This window comes from Vicia villosa, unplaced genomic scaffold (genome assembly GCF_029867415.1).
Source record: "Vicia villosa cultivar HV-30 ecotype Madison, WI unplaced genomic scaffold, Vvil1.0 ctg.001843F_1_1, whole genome shotgun sequence".
Lineage (NCBI taxonomy): Eukaryota > Viridiplantae > Streptophyta > Magnoliopsida > Fabales > Fabaceae > Vicia > Vicia villosa.
In genome coordinates this window covers 112,534-120,112 of record NW_026705745.1, presented here as the reverse complement: position 1 = coordinate 120,112, position 7,579 = coordinate 112,534, and the positions used below count along the sequence as shown (strand labels likewise).

Here is a 7,579-nt window from a genome sequence, read left to right as displayed (position 1 = left end):
AAAGTTGATAACTGTTTGTGATTGAGTGTGTTATTAATACATGTTGTGTGTGATAATTGTGGTAGGTGTATGTCATGGCTGAGCTATATCGATAGCTCCGAGTTTTTTATGGTTATCAACATGTTTGTTGTCTATTCAATATCAAAATTTTCATGATTTCTTCTGGTAAATACTACAAATAATGTCTATAATGGTGCAATTCATGAGAAACTTCAATCACGTACACAATTGTTTATAGTTCAAAAAGTTAATTTGAATGATTGAAACACCTAGTTTTAGCATATAAAAACGGTCACTCTAAATAATGTCTATAATGGTGCAATTCATGAGAAACACGGAAGTTAAAATTTATTATGATATTGAAAACTACGATTCATGAGAAAAATGGCCCAAATAAAAATCCACTTCAAGATTTATATCATGAAATTCTTTTAACTGTTTGAACACACATTAATTTGAAAAGATGTCATTGTATGTGTGTCACGACATCTTCTAGAAAAATTGTCATAACCATATCTTCTACAAAAGTTGTCATAACCATGTTCTTAGAAACACATCTTTTTGCAACCCAAATATATTGTTCTGCCTATCAAAATCTCCTGCATGACAAACATAGTATTCATCATATATACATTATTTGTTATTCTTTTTTTTTTTTATAAGCAATGATATATATTGAAAAAGTCGAGAGCACAAAACGTACTCAAGACATTAGCGTACAATTATCGACAATTCAAAAATTGGACCGGACATTGGCACCATAAGTAAAAATCAGATACAACATTAGATTCAGAACCTATTACATTCCACATCCATGCTAGAGTTATTGCCTTGTGAACCACCTCATCTTCATGGAATTCTTGATCATTAAAAATGATCTCATTTCGCATCCACCATAACGCCCAAACGGTTGCCAACCACACCACAAGACGCTTCCGTTTATTCACCATCCCGACTAAACTCTCAGCAAAACTCCACAAATGGTCATCAACTTCCTCAAAACTATTCAAAACTACTCCTAACCATACTCCCATTTTCTGCCACACAACTCTTGAAACACAGCAATCAACAAATAAATGGTTTACGGTTTCATATTCGTTAAAACAGAACACACATACCATATCACTCTCGTCTAAAATAATTCCACGAGCAGCCAATTGATCTCGAGTCGGTAGCCTATTGCGAAGGATCCTCCAACCGAACACATGCAGTTTCGAGGGCACTTGAGATTCCCAAACAAACCGCATCGCTGCCACATTGAGGTGCTGAGCCGAGTCTACTACCAGCCTGTTACCAAATTCTGCATATCCCAAAGCGACCGAATACACGCCTTCGACGTCTTTAAACCACTTAAACCTGTCCACAGAAGATTGTTGCGGAGATACTCCCTGCAAAATGCCATATAAATCTTGCAACTGCTGCACACCATCCCCCACGACACCTCCATCGCAAAGATTAATCATCCAATGCCAAGAGTCCTCTACAAAAAACCCACATTCAGAGACAAGCGCCAATTTATTTGAAGCCCTTGCGTAAACAGCCGGAAAAACCTCACGAAGGGCAACTCCACCAAGCCAACGGTTAACCCAAAATTTTGTGAGAGCCCCATCCCCTAAACAACAAGAAATCCCTTCTCTAAACCAATCTTGATGAGGAAATTGCTGTGAGCTCGGGAACAAATCGCGCCACCATAATGATGACCTCGACACTGGAGAACTCGAACCTAAGAATACAGCCGAGATCAAACAGCCATACCTACCTTCGAGCAACGGTCTCCATAATGCTCCATTGTCCACCAAAAATCTCCATTTCCATTTCCCAATTAATGCTTCATTAAATGCTTCCAAACATCTCACACCTAAACCCCCCTCATCCTTCGAACGACAAACCTCCGGCCAACCAACCCAAGAAACTCCCCTCCTATCCAAACCACCACTCCATAAAAAGTTCCGTTGGATAGCCACAAGTTCTCTAAGTACCACTTTAGGCACTTTAAAGAAAGAAAAGAAGTATATAGGGATTAAGTTCAAAACCGAATTAATAAGTGTCACTCTCCCCCCGATAGATAGGAATCTACCTTTCCAAACCGATAATCTCCTCTTCAAAAGATTCACAACCGGTTGCCACACGCTGCTTTGCCTATGATTCGCTCCAACCGGTACACCAAGAAAGGTAAACGGGACTGTACCCATTTGACAGCATAAGAACGACGCTGCGGCTTGCATAAAATCCATCTCAACATTAATACAATACAGATTGCTCTTACATAAATTAATATTTAAACCTGAAACCAGTTCAAAGCCTCTTAGAACTGTCTTAATGCTCCACAAATTCGACCATGAGGGATCACCAATGATAACCGTGTCGTCCGCAAACTGTAATAGATTATACCCCTCCGATTGTCCCACTTCAAACCCCTTGAGTACACCTACATCAGCGGCTTCCTTCATCAGCATAGCAAGACCCTCAGTAACCAAAGCAAACAGAAACGGGGAAAGGGGATCCCCTTGACGCAAGCCTTTCTCCAAAGCAAAATCTGACGAGGGGCTTCCATTTACTAGAACAGAACTTGTCGCACTACAAACACAGGCTTCAATCCACCTCACCCAAGTCAAACCAAAACCAAATTTTCTTAGCATGTAGAGTAAGAAATTCCAATTCACGTTATCGTAGGCTTTCTCGAAATCAACCTTCAACACCATACATTTCCTCTTGAGCCTCTTTGCATAGTCCATAACCTCATTTAACACTAGGACCCCGTCGTGAATATGTCTCCCCGGAACGAAAGCTGTTTGAGATTTTGAAACAAGTTTACCCACCACCCTCTTCAACCTATTTGCTAACAGCTTAGCTATAATTTTATACAGAGATCCTACCAGACTTATTGGTCTATATTCCCCCAAAACTTGAGGGTTATCAGTTTTTGGCACCAGAGCTATAAAGGAAGCAGAAATTGCTTTAGGCAGATTAGACTTAAGACTGAATTCCGAAACGAACCTGAAAACCTCATCTTCCAAAAAATGCCAACATTTGCGAATAAAATTGAAGTTATACCCGTCTGGCCCGGGGCTTTTATTACCATCGAACTCCCATACCACCTCTTTGATTTCTTCCCTCGTGAACGGAGTCTCCAAATCTCCCGCTTCGACACTGCTCAGCTTTCTGAATGGAACATTATCCAGCCTTGGTCTTTGAAGATCTGACTCTTTAAACTTAGAAGCAAAAAAACGCTGAACCTCCCCCTTTACACCAGCCACATCTGAAATTCTGCCCCCAGGAGAATCAACACTACCTATGTAGTTTGATCGCATTCTAGCTTTGACGACGTTGTGAAAAAAACGAGTGTTCAAATCACCCTCCTTACACCATCTAATCCTAGATTTTTGTTTGAGCAAACACTCCCTCCTTCTCAGGCTACCCCAGAAATCACTCACTGCTCCTTTTCTTTCCTTGGCTATAACGACACCTTCGGCTTCAATATCCACCACCCCTAGACCCACCACCCCACTCCCTACCTCCCCACACTTAGAATCACACAAATTGATCTTTTTGACAGCCTCATCAACCGCTAAGTCAATCCAACCATAAGACTCCTTGTTCCACTTTCGCAAAGCAATTTTAAGGCTGCGAAACTTCTCTTTAATCACAAACGCAGCAGTGCCAGTAACATACAGCTCTTTCCAAGATTTCTCACAGAACTCCACAAAACCTGGGAAGTCTAGCCAACCGTTTATAGATTTGAATGGCTTTGGCCCCCAATCCACAACCTTGCAATTTAACCAAACAGGATTATGGTCTGAGATATCTTTCAGACCCACATCTTGGTACACGGCTGAAAGGATTTGAACGAAACCATCAGACAACAGAAACCGATCTAATCTACTCAATGCTCCACCAGACCCACCACTCCACGTAAATTTCCTCTCCCCTGTAGGCAAGTCAACCAACTCCATAATGTTTATAAAATCATTGAATTCCGCCGCATCCTGGGATCTCAGTAAAGAGCTACGCCCCACCCTCTCCGACGAAAAACGAACCGTGTTGAAGTCACCCGCCACACACCATTCTCCATCATTCCATCTATGCTTGAGATCTATCAGCTTTTCCCACATAACCCTCTTCATTGCAATATCGCAAGATGAGTACACATTTACCAGATAGCACCTCTTCCCGCTAAATTCAAAGCAAACCCCCAAGAAACCATCACCACAAAAACTGTGTATAGGAGACATAATGTCCCTTTTCCACAACAATAACAAGCCACCAGACCTCCCATTAGAGCCCTTTGCTGACCAATCAAACTCCCCTTGATCCCACAAACTTCGCACCACCTCTTCCGACATCACCTGAATTTTTGTTTCTTGAACCAAACAGAGATCAGCTTTACCCTTGATGAACAACTCCCTTATTCTTCTCCTCTTCAGAGAATTTCCACCCCCTCTGATGTTGTATGTTACGATATTCATTTTCCACTCTTGTTTATTATCGCCACCGAACCTTTCTTCCCAGCACGATCCCTCACCTCCATTTGGTGAATGGCTTCAATATAGACATCATCATTCTCGTCCCCCACCACCCCTAGAGCTTTAATTGATTCCCATAACCTTGCCGCCACCGTTCTCTTCTCCTCCTCCCTAAACCTTCTACTACCTTGTTCCACCGCCGAATCTGCAATCGAATCCTCATAATTGCTATCTTCCCTTTGCTCTCTTGGAACAATAGCAGGCACCATCGAAACAGAGTTTCCAATCCTCGTCGGAAAAGGAGCATTTGAGGTTTCCCGGGGAATATCAACAGTGGGATTTGAAAGACCAAGAAGAGTAAGGCTAGCCTTCTTTCTTTTCGCAGCCACCCTTTTTTTCACCTCTTTTTTCTTTCTAACACTTGGGCCTGCACCGCTTGATTGGCCCATACAAAATCTCCCTCTAAGAGGCCCAAAAGAAGGGCCAACATATTTTTTACCACAGTTTCTTTTTAACCGGAGCCCCTCACCCCTTTTATTATTAACCTTTGTGCCATCTGTCACAGCATTAATTACTACCTGCTCCCCATTAAATGCACCTCTTGAATCTACATCATTAATCCTCATATTATGGACAACCGGCGCCTTTCCCTTATCAATCGTAGCTTTACATCCTATGACACCTGTATCTTCAAAAGTATCTTTTACTTTATCCACTTCTGTACTATGGCTTGTCGCATCTTCCACACAGTTTTCCACATCCCAATTCTCCCCATCCGCCACCACCTTCGGAGGAACTAAACCAACACCGCCTCCCCCCATTTCAGCCACCCAGCCCGCCTCATCAGTGCTATCATATTCATCATCAGAACCACCACCTTGGTTTTTCCCTCTTGGAAAAACAATTCTCTTAGGGCCATAGGCATCCTCTACTAACTTGATAGAGTATGCCTCACCATTCACACCAATGTTAAAGGTTTCATTCAAGACCAAATTATACTTGGTCCTCACCATTAATCTAGCCACATCAAACTTTGATTGACTTTCTGTTTCCTCATCACAAGCCAAGAACACACCAACAGGAGACATCAGAAAGCGAAAAAATTCCGGACACCATGCATGACAAGGGATGCCATAACATCTCAGCCACGTTACTCTCTCGTTGTCCACATCCGTCGGACTCCATTGCCTCACCTCATTGAACCACTTTCCCATCCACCCTTTCTCCTCCCTTAGAAGGAACTCAAGGACTCCACCCTCTGTTTCTTCTAGCAAACACAAGTTTGCACCCAACGGCGTTGCCTTCACATTAAAGTAACCTTCTTCATGCAAAGCTTGCTGAAAATTATAGGTCATTCCTGGTTCTTCTGCCACCCCAACCAAAGCTTTCTCAAACCCTTTCACCGCATCCAAACTTCTATTAAACTCCATATGAGTAAAGATAGGCTTTTGCTTTCCCACCCTTGTCACCTGAGCATAAGATCTCTCAGGGACCTTAACACCCCCATCACGCAGTCCCCCCATGTTACGAGAATTGTAGTTCTGTTGAGCATCATTATGTCGCATATTGATTCCAATCTTCTCTCCGGTCCTTGCTAATCCACCACTCCCCCCACCCCCTCCACCGCCAGCCCTAAAAAATCCCTCACTCTTCCTGGAAACTCCTCTCTCATGTTTCGGCACATTGACATGAATCTTCTTCCTACCCAGAAAAATATTATCCAGCTTCGTTGCTAAGAGTTCCACCTCTTTCACATCAAAGAATCTCACAAAACCATATTTCTTTCCTCTCACATCCCTCTTTGAAGGAATGATAACTTCATCCACGCCAAACTCACTGAAAACGTTATACAGGTCCTTCGCACCATACTCCTCCGGGAACTCAGTGACAAAGAAAGTCGAAACCTTACGAGACCTTGTTGAATACTCACTTTGCCTAATATCCCACCTTAGTTTAGGAAGCTTCTTTGGTTGAACCCTAGTCCACTCCCCCTCATTCTTCTTTTTCTCTCTCCACTCCTCCTCCCACCTCTCACTGTTTCTCTCTCTAACTTTCTCTCTCCACATAGCTAATCTTTTTGTCTAATTTTATAGATGCATTTCATAAATATTGACTTGATTCATAAAATTAATTAAAACATTCTATACATTTTGAAATATTTTAGTAAGTGCCAATACCTCATCCATTACTCAAAATGAGGATGTCTAATTTGCATTACCATTTCCCTGTAAGTAGGACGAAACAAAATGTATTTACTTTGTTATGACACTAAAAAAAAAAATCCAATATCAATAACAAAGTTACATCATTAGTCAAAACCGACATATCAAGGTAGGTTTAAATTGATCAAAATTTACTTTGCCACAATTATAAGTAAGAGAAAAACGTTTTACCTTGGTTCAAAAACTTGGAGATGTGTCAGTATGTTTGCAATTAGAAACACATTAAGAAAGAGTCCTAGTGAAATGATGAACATCACGCTAGTTTCCATGGTAGAATATACAACAACATCAACATATATTCCATAAGAAAATAAAGATGTGGTATTCAAACAATCATTTGCGCCCTCATTACTGCTCCATGTAGTTGACATATTCCGCCATTCAGAATTACAATTAAGCAATGTGTTGCATTCAGGTAGATTAGCTATATGACAAGCCTCTAGCAAACACTGGTTAACTCTCTGGAAAAATTGAGGTGATAAAAAAGAATTTATTTAGATTAGAGACATTATGAATATTTTTTAAGTAAATTAAATGGTTCAAATATTATTAATCATGTTGTTTTTTAATTTTTAAATAGAAAATATATTACAATATATATTTATCCTTATAAATACATGCTGATAAATATGACATTTCTCTTGCCATGAAAAAACATGGAGGTAGAAAACTAATAGATGAAGAAGTAAAGTTTGGTTTGGTGTTTCATAAAAATAAATACTAATGATTTTTCATGCAAAATAAGAATTTAAAGCAAAGTACGAAACTATTTTGAGGAGACAAATTTATAATTTTGAAAACTTGAAAGTTGAAAGTCATTTTTACTCACCTGTGCTCCAAACAGGTACCATAAAGAACCGATAACATGGATAGAGAGCACATATATAAAAATAT

General features: G+C 40.5%; 1 long non-coding RNA gene across 1 annotated transcript; it reads right to left on the bottom strand.

Annotated features, from left to right (window-relative positions):
• Positions 1 to 472: 472 nt before the first annotated feature.
• On the bottom strand, positions 473 to 6,983 carry LOC131636844 (uncharacterized). The gene is made up of 3 exons (XR_009294198.1): positions 6,857 to 6,983; positions 6,641 to 6,688; positions 473 to 599 (listed from the first exon to the last, which is right to left on the bottom strand). It is a non-coding gene; the product is annotated as an uncharacterized LOC131636844 (long non-coding RNA).
• Between the last annotated feature and the right edge of the window lie 596 nt (positions 6,984 to 7,579).